Genomic DNA, 14,435 nt, shown 5'->3' with positions numbered 1-14,435 from the left:
TATGTGGGCGAGTGAAGAATAAGTGTTCGATTTAATGGATAGTTGTTAAGTGAGTGTGTATCAAACAGAGGAACACGAAGCAAGGCAGAAAATGATCCAGCGGATAAGTTAATGGGTGTGTCGTATAAAGTAGCACATTTGCATTCAATTTGCATGTTATTTACCTGTGAGTTTAAATGACGGAAATTAGAGGTTTCCCACCCAGAGAAAATAAATGGACTTTTCATGATGAATAGTTTGGATATATGTGACCTGAGTGAGGTCACATTGCAAAAAATTCAATAGGTTTCCGATGTTGGACCATTTAGGGAAGTGAGGTGGGTTAGATTTGAAAAAGGTTGAAAAAACATAGAAGTAAGCTGTTGAAAACAAATGAGGTTGCTTACGGGGGAAAAAAATAATCTGTGTCGCATTTACCTGCAGTGTGAACCAAACTTATGTGGCCACTTGTTGCTACTTTTTATTAAAAAAATAATAATTGCCAAATACAAATCATACTGACTGGGGGTATATGGGAAAGAAACATGAAGTCAAATAGATCCACACTAAATAAATTACTCTAAAAACAGCACTGTCAGGTACATGATACAAGATTATTTAGCAACTTAGATATGTAAAAAAAAAAAAAAAAAAGTGTTAAATAAGGAAACTCCAATTTTGAATGACCACTGGTATAGAAAACCCAACACAAAAATCATCGAGCATGTAAACAGGATGACGCATGCCGTATCCCCTAAGTACCTCCTGTAAACAATCCAATGCAAGTATAGCGTTATTCAAGCCAACAGTTAGGTAATTGCTCTCCATGTAAACATAGCCTGTGATGAAACTTGTTGCTTTGGGGTATATTAACTATGTTATGCTTGGCCTTCAAAAGCAGCATGTATGTCAAGTCGGTGCTTGTATATGATTCCCTTAGGCTTGGTGGGCTCAGACCAAAAACATGGCCTGATTCATAATTTATACACAAAAGGTGCCAGATGAAAAGTTAAGACGACATGAATCCACAGTCCATTGCAAATGTTATATTATTCCCTTCAACTGATGAATGGGTCAGTAAGCTTGAATAAGCTTCATGGCAGTGAGTCTTGATGAAAAAGCTTGGAGCCTTACAGTCGCTGTATTTGTGTGCCAACCCTACATGATACAGATTTATCATTTTGGTTTTACATTTTTCAAAAACTTTTTGATGGGACCGAGTGAGTGTCCAATAAGTTTTGAAAATTTTTGAGAGAGCCTGCTTTCTGCTTGTATTGTAACTTTTTTCCATTGCTGATGAGAAGCTGGCTCGAAATGTACCACTTCCCAAAAGGACATAAAGCCACACAATAGCATTTGATGGATGGCTGGACCAAGAAGTCCAATTACACCAAAGCTGTCCTAATTCAAATAGTCCTCCAAAAGTAGCACAAAAATGCATGTGATTTTTGCTCGTCACACCATTACTATTATTTCCCGAGATCTTGTGCGCCAAGATTCTTTCTACGCCCCTACTCGGTCCCGAAAAGTATTTCAATACGGTGAGGCCCTTGATTTTTACTTTTGAACAAAATGTGGCGCCATTATAAAAAAAAAAAATTGGTTCATTTTATGCTCCATACATTGTTGCTGTGTTGATTGATACATGACTCACATGTGCTTGCTATTTAGACAAATAACTTTTTTGCTATGGCTGTCTAAAGTTTCTCTCTCTCGAGAGAGAGAGAGAGAGCACGGCACTCAGGTGGCGGCACATATGTGTCTCCACCGGGAGAGTGTTGAGTCTGAAGTGCTAAGAGCTTCTCCTCCTCATTTGTCCCTCATTTATCACTCCTTACAGCAATGGAATGTTCCCCTCTGCGTTCAGACACATCTACCAGCTCCATAATCCACCCCTCTGATGGATTGAGAGCTCACTAAGTGTGTGTGTCGTTTTGTGTGGGCCATTGCCATCTCTCAGGCTTTGCACATTTTTATTTATTTTTTAAATTTGTGTCAATGTCTGTGCATTAATCTCCTCTGCTCTTTCAGTCACACACAAAGGCTTCTCTGTTGCTCTTGGAAAATGTATCACAGTTTCTAGCCGAGGACGTGACAGGACAGGTGTGAAAGGCTGGTGGCACCGTCTGACATGGGGGATAATGTAAACAGCCGAGAATGGGATTCATATCACAGCAAGTGATTTAAGAGAGGACTTTAGATGTGGGAGAGGTCGCTGGAGATATATGAAACTCGATCTCTGTGACAATCAAGACTCACTTCGGTTTCCTTTTTTAACCAATAGTTGTTGTCAGAGATTCTCATGGGCTCGATTCATGTAACATAACAAGCTTGATTGTTGACAATGGAACATAAGGTGATGTGTTTTGTACTCGGAATTCAATGATGAAATTTCCTTCTGTAGCCCAGCACAGTAAATTGTTGTCATAACATGAAATATGGTAACTGGAAACTGGGTAATGTTCAGTAGACCTTTGCCAAAACAAACATGTCCTAATTTGGATTAGTACCAGAAACGCAACTCCTACATGTGACTGTATGTTGTTAAGTTTCATACGTGAATGTTTTCCCACAAATTGAATCATTCAGAGAGTTGTGACATAAAACAGTTCACATTTTCCTTTGGATGGTGGTTACTGGAATCTCAGTTACATTTAAGCTGTTTTTGTTTGTCTTGTTGGAAAAAAAAATACATTTCCAAATATTTTATGCCTGATGTCTTTATTGATGTCAAGCTTATTTATAAAAACTTTGATAAGAACGTCATAGCCATCATTGGCCACTTCATCATCTGCATTGTAACACAGAATGGCAAATTTGATGTCAGTCATGATTCAGTTTCTGAAATAAATTTTCCATTTTCTACATCTTTTGTAGTTTTAGATTAATCCATTTCCCACCATCGGCACTCAGCCGATAAAGTGTGAAAAAAAAATTCAGTGGTTCTCCATCTTCAGTGACCTCGCCTTTTATATCTTCATTAAGGACAAACTCACCGTGTTTGTGCTTTCAAGTGTTTACTACTTCAGCAATATCCAAGATTACTACCATTGCTTTGTTTGTTTGTCCTGTTTCCTTCTGATCCAATTTACTCTCAGCTAATATATTTGGATTTCTGTCTTAATCTCCAAAATTAAGAATTTTCCATTTATATTTGCAAATATATTTTTCTCTTGGCAAGGCTCTTATCAAAGGCTTTTTTAGGGATCTGTGACGTGTGAATAATTAGGAATGTGGCTCTCATGAAACTAATAATTTTTTAATGATGGAAGAAAAAAAGAAAAAAAGATGCAACCTTTTTTCAAACTATTTTTATTTCTCATTTAAATGTACTTGATGTTTATTGTTGCTGTCCAGTGAAAACTAGCGGAAATTATTTTAATCTGGAAAAATAAATAATAGTTTTTTAGTCAGTCAAAAAGGGACATACCGTATTTTCCGGACTATAAGGCGCACCTAAAAACCTAAAACTTTCTCAAAAGCCGATAGTGTGCCTTATAGTCTGGTGCGCCTTATATATGGACCAAATTCCTAAATTTAAACTGGCCCGAAGCATTGTACCATGAAATCAATCGTAAGTGGCCTGCTGAAGACTATGAATCATGAATCAAAAAGATGGATCATTATTTTGTGATTATAAAGTAATTAGTTTCATCTGAACTTGAAATAAAAAAGATAAAATGGAGAATGATTTGATTTGGATTAAAAAATTGACATGATGCATTAATGGTGCTTATATAAGGACAAAGTTTTAAAATGGGCCCTTCATTGAAGATGCACCTTATAGTCCGGTGCGCCTTATAGTCGGGAAAATACGGTACTTGTTCTTTATTGGACAGTATTATGTAGGTCACTAACAGTCTGTGGTCTCAAACCTTTATTTTTACATGAAACACAAGATGATTCTGGAGGACTCCTTGTTGAGCCAACAAGAAAAAGCAAAGCGATGTTACCTTGATGAATCTCCCGGGCTTGCTGGGTCATCTGTTTGAACTGACAGAGCAAAAGGGCACGAGGATTAGTCACTTATTAAGTAGGAGAAGTTGCTCTTTAATCACTCAGCATTGGGGTGGAGATGGAAGATGTTGCTATGCACCACTGTTGGTACTTCGAAACGTGTCCTAAATGTACTTTCTGAAAAAGAAATTCAAGGATAATACAAAATGGAAAATGTATTAAAATTTTAAAGGACTTAAATATTCATTATTAGGGGTTTTCTTTAATGAGTAGAATACCCACCTTAGCTGGTCAAAGATTAGACGTAGCTGATTATCTTTACAGGGTCGTATCTTAGAAATGCGGTGAAATTATGACCTAGAAAAGGCGAAAGGGAGCAAGATGACACAAAACAACATGAAAAGAGCTCGTTATTTTTTTCCTACGCAACCTCTATTGTGGCCTCTCGGCATTCATGTACGCTTCCGATTGGTCCTTTTGCAAGTGAGTTCCTCCCACATAGTTCCCATCTGGTGAATGTTTCAAAACATCTCATTACCAAGAAGAAGACAACTAAAAAATGTGTTACTTAAGGATATTAAGATACCTCGTGTTTTTGGAGAACATGCGGTGGCGGACATGTAATATTTTCTTAATTGGGTGTAATGGGGATTGTTCAGTTGCCACACTCGATGTTATGACAGAGGAATTGTGTTAAGTTCCTGTGCATGGCACTACAATGGGCCCTCATCTGCAGAAATATAATTTATCTTTTTGAAATGTCATCTGTCATTGCATATTAAATGCAATGGTTTCCCCTCACACAACCACAATTGAATAGAACTAAGCCAAAACCTTTATGATGCTCTCCTGCCATTCGCAAGGATAGTGACCGAACCCTGCTGACATAAACACTGAAAACCTGCAAACAATAAACCCTTTATAATTGCCTGCAGATGCATTATGATTGCGCCAAAGCACTGCATAATGATTCTCAACTGACGTTAACAACTTCTTGGCAACAATATGCCACAAGATGGTGGCTGAGTAATACTTTGATCTTCGACATTGCTTTGGCCTAAGCGCTAAAATAGCAAAACAATGTTTGACAATAGTAGTAGTTGTAAAGCAATAAAAGGTTACCGCTAACAAGCCTTAAACAGATTCTATCACTCGTCAAATCGAACAACAATCGGAATGGGGACGATTAAAGATTTTTCCTCCTTTTAAGTTGAGATTCTGATTCTTCCAATTCGGTTTTTGATCAAATACACCCTGACCCTGTCTGATACGAGGCGCCATGTGTGGCTGACTTGCATCCGCTCTCGTCCTTCGCTTTGTGTGCAGTTTGGGCATGCACATTAGTGAAATGTTATCCTCCTGGCACTTCAAACCTTCATAACAGATTTTTGTGTGAAACTAAAGCCGCAAAGCGAGTATCTGCTTGTCGGCTGATGACTCACTCAAACTCGGGCTCACTTGCCATCGACCTTGACATTTTATGAGAATCCACAACTCAGGTGTGCTGGTGTAAATGTCACAAAATTAAGAGAGTATTTTTTTCAGTGTGAGTTGCAAACAGAGCAGGGGGAGGCACAGCCAGAACGCATGTTGTGTGCTGATAGCACCATCACAGCTTCCTTCCATTTTCAAGGAGGTATGGCAACGGGATGGACATCAAAGTGCAGGTGGAGAGTTAGCAACATAGGGGGCTGAGCAGGATGAAGGGATCACAAAAACTATACACACAAGCTGAAACAAGACCACTGCATTTCTGAGATATGTCACTTGTTACACGATGACTTTGGAAAAGGTCTTGTTTTATCTTAGGTCTACAAAATGTCTGGTGGCTTGACTCAGGCGTGGAATTGATATATGTGTAAGTGTTATATTGTTGTTGTCTGTGTACAGCAGATAAAAGATAACTCAACCGAGCCGAATCGAAAGCGGGCAATGTGTGTTCCATCTAAAATAATCCAAGCATGCTGTCGCTCTATGGTTTATGCATAAATTGATACCTTCCGCTCACTCTTGCTCTATATTCTTAGTGACTCTACTACTTAGAAGCTTTTGAGCCTAGACAAAGGCAACCACCACATAGAAAGGATAAGTGTAGAGCCGTGTGTAACCAGAATTGATCCCACGGCATTTTGAGATGTTCTATTTTATAACACAGCCTGACATATACTGTACGCACAGCTGTTAGTGCCTCTGAGTTTTACGTTTTGGCGCTCTGACAAATTGCTGACCTCCCTCAGAATTATTCATGTTTCCGTGTGGGTAGTTCAGTAATAAAGTAAAACTTTTTCCTTGCCACTGACAGGATATCCTTGTCGTTTATAGGAAATAGCATACATGCAGAGAGGAAATTTATTAGCAGTACAAGTGATGTGGAATGACTACTCTGGAATTGTTTCCATTTTTATTTTTCAATATGAAATAGAGTGATTCCCAACCAGGTTACCACAGGACAATAAAAAAAAATCCTCAGAGGTACGGTGGGAAATGATTGAATTTTAGATAATTTGTCAAAAGCATATATTGGCTAATCATCTATTTTTAATTTGTCAAAAACTTATATATTGGCTAATCGTCTGTTTCTTTGTCAACCAATCAGCTTCCTCCAGTCACTCATGTCTTGTCCAGGAGTTCCTCATTGTCTCATCAATTTGTTTATAGTTGGTGGTCAATGTTGTTGCTGCTATCATCTTATGTCCACCATTTTGTTGGTTTATCATGCCATTTTGTCTTGCTCTTTCAATGAGAACAACATTTTAAACGTTCCCTTGGTTGCACGGTGCAGCACAACAGAGAGCACCTGTCTGAAATAAGAACCAGCATACAATTCCACCAAGGCACCAATGTGGTATTAAAGTCGAGTACCCTCTGGAGGCAAATGATATTGGAGTCAAAGCAAAGATTATGGAAACATAAATGCTCTTCTAGACTTAAAGGTTTTTTTTTTTTTTTTTTGAGTGAGCAGCTTCAAAATCATTACATACTCTAGGGTCCAGATTGTAGGTTTAACATTTTTCGAGTTGTTCTCAACATAAATTTTTACACAACTGTGCACCTGCTTAGCAGCAGGAACAGTCTGTCCTTGTGGCTGTTACTGTGCACAGAACAGAATTCCCTTAAATCCCTTAATGGTCTCACAAGGGGAAATTCAGTTTACACTTAAAGCAAGGTATGTCAGAATAAGAGGAGTCCACAGTGACATTATGCCTGAAAGCAGTTTGGGGTTCATTGGCTTGCTCAAGGAAGAAATGAAGCTTAAAAAAAATGCAAAGGTCATACTTCAGTTTGACCCCGCTACTTGTCCAGTTCCTGGTTCCCGTGTCTCTTGTTCAGCACCAATAAAATTTTCTATAATATTATTTTTATTACATTTCACCCAAATCAGCATACCCTGAAGTGACTTGGAATTTCCCAACCGGCTGCTGAAAACACAGCAAAGCAAAGGCAGTGACAGGTTAACCCGCACCTGACCCATGAGTGCACGACTTTGATTGACATAAAACAGCCACATGGTGACAGCCTACGCGGCTTTCCTTGCAGCCATTGGATAAAAGCCAGGCTGTAGTTGTCGAGAAGCGTCTGTCCTGGTGTAGTTTGACTTTTGAATTAAGTAGAGGCATTCCAAATGTGTGGCATTGTCTCTCACAATGTGGTACGGACAATAATGTGCATTCCTGCATAAAACGGGACAGCTGGTCCCTCCGTTTAATGCCTCGGTGTGTTCATTCCTCCCTTTAATCGTTGCAAGCATGCTAACATTCACTAACTGTTAGGTCATAGCAAATGAAGGATGATGGAATTACGTTTTGATGAATTCCATGAAGTGTCATCGTAATTTATAGTGACAAAAGGTGAGGTGGCAAAATATGCCAAATTGATTTTTTTTTTTCCAACAAAATGCCCCCTAGGACGAAATCATCTAACAAAGAATTGATTAAATATATAAGTACAGCAGATTTGTGAATCTTATGAGTAGCAATTTTTATGCGTGAGAACAGATTGTCTTCGAACAGAATTACCAGAATTTGAATAGGAATAGCAGAGCCTGTTGTTGATAGACTTTTTTGTTAGACAGACTTTTGATGGCTACATCAACATTGGCTTCAAGGCAGAAATGAAGAGCCAGTGGAATTAACCATGAATGATTGGACCATTCACCTTGCAAGAATTAAAGTGCAAAGTAATTGGATCATATTAGCTTTATCTCTAGGCTGCAGTACCACAACATTGAGGATAAGAACAACCTTGTGGGTCATGAATATGTGGGTTGCAAATTATTCTTGATGATACCTGGAGTAATTCAAACCGGAACAAAATTCACATAATTGGTAGGCCAACAGTCGGTCGGTCTGTTTTGCATTTTAATTCATGCTCTATTTTCTATAAGGCCATTTTAGAGGAGACGAAAACAGTAAATAAATTCACAGCTATAGATTGTTAAAATGGTTGGTTTTTGTTTTATAATGCACAATGATTTCCATTTATATTTATATTCACTAATGTTTACAGCACTGGCAGAGCTATGTTTTTTTTTTCCTTACTGGGTTAGCAAAATAAAAATATAAAAAACACCCAAAAGTCAATTATCTGGCTAGGCACCTGGCGGGCTCAAAGTATATTTCATGGGGGGGACAGTGCCTCCACCTCCTCCCGCTCGCTCCGCCATTGCTCGTTCAGATTCCGAATTTGAGCCCCATGAAACATACCATTATAATCTGAGTGAATTTCTCTCTGTTCGTGTACAGCAAATTAGTCAGCTGACCTCATTTACGCCCTTACAAATTGCAGCAATTGAATTGAGTCCACATTATAACATTAACGCCACCGTCTTGGGTGGTATGCATGAAACAGGATTGCTACCCAATAGGAAGTTCTTATTTGCATTTACAATCCAGTTGGTTATTTTTCTTGGCCTGCCAATGTATAGTTGGCATGTGTCCACCACATATGTAAGAGTGAAACAGCACATCACGTTACACATACAGGACGCAGGAGTTCTGTGTGCTAAACGGTGGGTGACTGACCGTAATGGTCCGTAATGATGCTCCTCTCTGTATTGCTCCGTGTGAAACCTGACATCCGCCCCCAGCAGCTATGACTTGTCTCAGCACTTATTTGCCATCCGTGATATGGGTAGCTGTGAGTTGTGACTTGGGAGGTGATAGGAAATGAGGTCAGGGTAAACGCATTTGCGAAGGGGGTGAATAGTTTAGGTTGAAATAGAATCGGATAAAAAGTTCCAAAGATCAGACCATGTGATCCATCGGCCCCCTTTTTGCTATGATGGACCTATATATTTTATGTTATCTTTGCCGCTGTCATATATATATTGAAATAAGTGTTAAACGTGAGGCTAAATGGTGAAATAGACAATTACGCCATCAAAAAAATGGAGTAGCAAAGGTGAAGTTTGTTTTATAAATGTTAATATAATTACAGCGAGAGACAGCACCTGCTGCTGTGTTTTGATAGCAAATATTTACCCCTTTCCTTTGACAACGGACCGAGGGAATGGAAAAATCTTTCTCCTTGATAACGATTGAATCTTGACGTGGTGAATAGTGTCGATGTGTTAATTGTAATTTCTTTATTGTGGCATTTGTATTAAAAAATTTAAAGTAATCCTTATCAAATTGGTATTAATTTTTTAGAGTGAAATTATTGACATTTTTTCAGGTTCACCTGAGTGGTTTAAGCTGCTCTTCAGAGTTTACAATTTGGTCTTTTAGCGAGAGAGACAGCTTTTGCACTTTTGGAAATGTTATTTTTAAATAACATTTTAAATAAACCAAATGTACATGTTTGATGATTCGTTATTCATACATATGATTTAAAGTTCTAAACAATATGAAAGTGTGCAACTGTCATGTCTGAATCGACTGGCTTCTTTCATGCTTTTACAAAAGGTATATCTGATCTTTAACATGATTTTTAGTAATCCTAGATACCTTTTCCCAGCTGTAATGAGAACTTTCGAAGTACATTAGTCAATAGTGTTGTATGCACTACCTTGGGAACTGCAGTGCGGGGAAGGCGCCATTATTCTATTAGAGAACTGACAGCTCTCAAACTTGTTCGTTGTTCATTTTTCACCTTGAGAGTTCTTAAAATTGCCTGTTTTGACTTAATTATTTTGGCTCCACTGTCACAGTAGGATCTTTTTCCAAGAATGTACCGTATTTTCCGGATTATAAAGCGTACCAATAATGCATCGTGTCAGATTTTTAAACCAAATAAAATCATTTTCCATTTTAACTTTTTTATTTCAACTTCAGACTCAACAAATTACTTTATAATCACAAGATAATGGTCCATAGTCTTTTTGATTTATGATTCATAGTCTTCAGCGGGCCACACACCGGACTATAAGGCTCACTGTAGGCTGAGAAAATATAAGGTTTTTAGGTGCGCCTTATAGTCCGGAAAATACGGTAATTGGTGTATGTGTGACTTTTGTCTCTTTTTTTTAATGGTAAATAGCTTATTCAAGTACAAAAATACAAATATAACGTGAAGTGAAGTATAATGATTAGCGCTGGATATCAAATTCATGAAGTGACTGAAGGTCAAAGATTGACTTAGAAAGCCACAATAGCACTCTCGTTGGGTGGAAACAGTGCGAGCTGTGTTCAAATTGGATTATATCAAAATGCTTTTAATGTGATAAATTTATTGACATTTGGACTGATTTTATTGTAATAATTTTCTTGACATTTGGACTGGAATGCAAACATCACCAGCCATGATGCTGTGTGCGTGCCGAGATGCTGTCTGTCAGTGTGTGTTGTTTGAATAGTTGTTTGTGTTTCTCCAAACACTGACACTCTAGCTTTATTGCGAAAAGAATGTTGAGACAGAAAACCTTACAGGGCGCTTTCTCATGGTCCCTAATGAGCATTGCCAGGAGGTAGATGAAGAGGAGCGATGCTGCAGGAGTGGATGACATGTCACGGAAAAGGAAGAACTAAAAGAACACACTTCAGAGATTGTACTCAGGGAGAAAGCACGCAATTTTACTGAAGCACTCGTCTGAAACACTTGTCAACTGTTGAGTACCAATATCTGTTCTTAAATCGTTGTTTCACTTATAAGTGGAAAATAGCGCAGACCGAGGAGTTAAGTTCAGTTTGCCAATACAACGTTTGGATCAGAATCCAGATCGAGCCACAGTCTCCTCCGTGGAGTATTTAAGCAAGTATCTGTGGGGATTGAATTTATTTCGATTTCATTATCGATTCTCATTGTTTAAAGAAATAAAATAATCCAAATGTTTTTATTGATGTGATTATAACTATACTAGTATTTCTCCTTTTTAAAAGAATGACATGTTTACTTTTTTGTTTTTTTCATTAGTTTTTTATTTAAAAAAATATATATGGGCAGGTGTCGTAATTCATTAAAAAAATTGCTTTTGGTTGGCTCCACAACAAAGACTGTGTACTGGGGTTGCCAGAACTTGTTTTTTTAAAAGCATCTTTCCATGAAGCTATGAATCTGGTCCAACTTTTAAATATTTCCCACACTGTTCAAACTTTTAACATCAGAACTACTTAAACTTTCTTTAAAGTCAATTACTTCATTAGTTGATACGTTGCCCCACTGAGAAGGTTAATGTATCACAAATAGCAGCATTGGTGTTTAAGTAAAAAAAATAAAAAAGTGTTATAAAAATAATTGATGCAATTGACTTAATTACTGTGCATGTTACCTCACAGCACCACTTTTGTTGTGTGGCATGAGTTTACGCAACAAGTCAGCAATGCAGAAGGAGAGCTACCCTCAGGCAGTTACTTTGACGGCCTCAACTCTCACTGCTATCAAAATACATCAGCTTTTCCTGAAAGTGGCCCGCCGGCTAAACATAAGGCAAAGTCTCTCAGGCTCCGGCATGAAACATTATACAATTGCCAATAAAATTTCAACCTAAGCCTTTGCCTTAAAACCTTAACACATAGATGTAAAATGACCTCACTTGTCAGGAAACACCCTCTTAGCAACCGAGAGATGAAGTCGGTGGGTGGGAATGGGTCGGTGAAGTCACTCAAATGACTCTTCTTCCATTATACAATAGAACAAATACAGTAAATGTAAATTTCCATAATTATATTGATTAATTAGCATTATTTAGTAGGTCATATTAGTTTATAGGTCCATTTTCAACCTGTACCACTCGATCAAATATTCTGCTTATCTATGTTAATTCTATCACTCGTTTTTGAGTTATCAAATATATAGGCACTTTTTAAAGCAAATGTATTCAACAATTTTATTTTAAACACTAACTGTAGTTATAAAAAATAGTCTAAAATTATTCAACCAATCTTTGTGATGGTGTTTATTGTTTTAATTTTGCCTCTTCTATTTATTTTTTATTTATTTATTACATAATAGGGATATTCAAGTCATTGGCATTGAGTCACATTGATTTAAATGCCAATGTGAGAGAGTTTTGTCCATTCTTTTAATGATGATTTAGTTGAGAACAAACTGATTAATAAATGATCATCTTTTAATATTCTTCATTTTCTATAGCATTTTTGCAACGCCCCATCAGAAGTGTGATAATCCTTCATCCACTAAGTGAACAAAGTGAACCCGACTGGTGAATTAACTGTTGAGATCTGCGGATGACAAGTGACATGAAATGCCTTCATAGCATATGCTCCATGGAATTGACACCCGTGATTGGCTTATTAGACACAGCCATCTCTCAAGACTAACATGGGTGCGTCACGACAGTGCCATGGGGCAGCATTCAGCGTGTCAAAGCAGCAATAATGAATCAGTCGGCCAAATTCTCATCTCTGCACTTAACAGGATTGTTCAGTCACAAATTCTGCACTGATCTCATTGGAAGTTATGCTAATCCTTTTATAAAGAGTGGCAATTACATTAGCGTTAGACAGTGAGTGACATTTATTGTGACAAATCTGATGACCCGATAGCTGATTGTTGTTTATTGGAAAGATAATACAAATTGTTTTCCCTTAAATTGAGTTTTCATTCGGAGATGTCGGCCAGAATAACCTGGACTATGTCGCTTGCTTCGATGAAGAGATCCAATTCGGTGCCAAGTCATGCTCTAGGCAGGTAGCACTAAATTTTAGTCTGTCTGACCTTGCTCGGTTTCACGCCAGCAGCTGCTCGGCTTGTCAGGCTTTTCTCTCGGTGCCCTGGTGGCAGCTGAGGAGCCATTTTGGCGCCTGATGTATTCAACAGCTGGTGGTGCTGGTGGAGGAGAGGAGAAGAGGGAAGGAGGGGTGGGGGGGTGGCGTGAGGTCGTGTGTCGATCGAGCCGTGAAAAAACGGGACATGGAGCGTTATGGATGACAGGCACACTGCCAAATGGCAAAATAATGTTTGAAAGAAAAAACAGGCACTTCACAGGCATTGGTCTTCTGAGATCTGGATCTGACCTAAAATCACATTTCAACTGCAGCTTAAAGATCCCCATCTGCATTCAAGCCACTGTGTAATGCGGCCTCTCTCTCTCTATCTCTCTTTTAGCCAGAACAGGAAAAAGCTGGCTTTAGTTTAGAGAGCAGTTCCCCCCTGGGCCAGGTATGCATATGTGACGTGAGGCAATGAACGACTTGTGCATTTCTCAGACATGAGATTATTTTTCACTGCAATGTGGGAGATGAATTATAATAATTAGAAAGCAGATGGTACCTGATGCACCCCTATAATGTGTTTAGGCTAAGTTGAGCAGTCCTTTAATGTTAGCATAGCATTTGCAAAGCATATTGGCTTCTGATCACTGGCACAAGTTGTCTATTGGGGTAAAAACAAGTCTAATTCAAATTATAAATACCGTATTTACCGGACTATAAGGCGCACCTTCAATGAATGGCCCATTTTAAAACTGTGTCCTTATATAAGGCGCACCGGACTATTAGGCGCACCATTAATGCATCATGTCTGATTTTTAATCCACATCAAATCATTCTCCATTTTATCTTTTCTATTTCAACTTCGGGCGCAACAAATTACTTTATATCACAAAATAATGATCCATAGTCTTTTTAATTCATGATTCATAGTCTTCAGCGGGCCACTTATGATTGATTTCATGACACAATGCTTCAGGCCAGTTTAAATTTAGGACTATAAGGCGCACGGTTGGCTTTTGAGAAAATTTCAGGTTTGTAGGTGCGCCTTATAGTCCGGAAAATACGGTACACAATACCTCCTATATTTTGTCTTGCTGAAATTAGCCCGTATTGAGAGGACGATCCCACCAACAAAAGGTTTAGAATTGCCTTTCGACGCCACGTGATAGCTCCAAAGCGCTACTTTTATATTGGACATGAATTTGGCCTGAGCAAAAATTGTGTGAATTTTTCAGTATATCTGCAAATAGATGAATTTGCGATTAGTGTAACACTTGAGGGGCTTTCGAGGTTTCGTTGGATTAAAAATGGAGGAGGATTTGAGAGACAGGTATATACGTAGTGGATAACATTTTAATCCTCCCAGCAACTTGCGCTTGCAAATTCAGA

The 14,435-nt window shown here is 38.3% G+C and overlaps 1 protein-coding gene across 1 annotated transcript in view; it reads left to right on the top strand.

Annotated features, from left to right (window-relative positions):
- Window positions 1-14,435, top strand: part of flrt2 (fibronectin leucine rich transmembrane protein 2) — a 73,395-nt gene that overhangs the window by 15,285 nt on the left and 43,675 nt on the right. The window lies entirely within an intron of this gene.

The sequence above is a fragment of the Syngnathus leptorhynchus genome, chromosome 18, assembly GCF_054491065.1.
Source record: "Syngnathus leptorhynchus isolate UIUO chromosome 18, UIUO_Slep, whole genome shotgun sequence".
In the NCBI taxonomy this organism is placed as follows: Eukaryota; Metazoa; Chordata; class Actinopteri; order Syngnathiformes; family Syngnathidae; genus Syngnathus; species Syngnathus leptorhynchus.
This window is presented reverse-complemented; position numbering and strand designations above follow the sequence as displayed.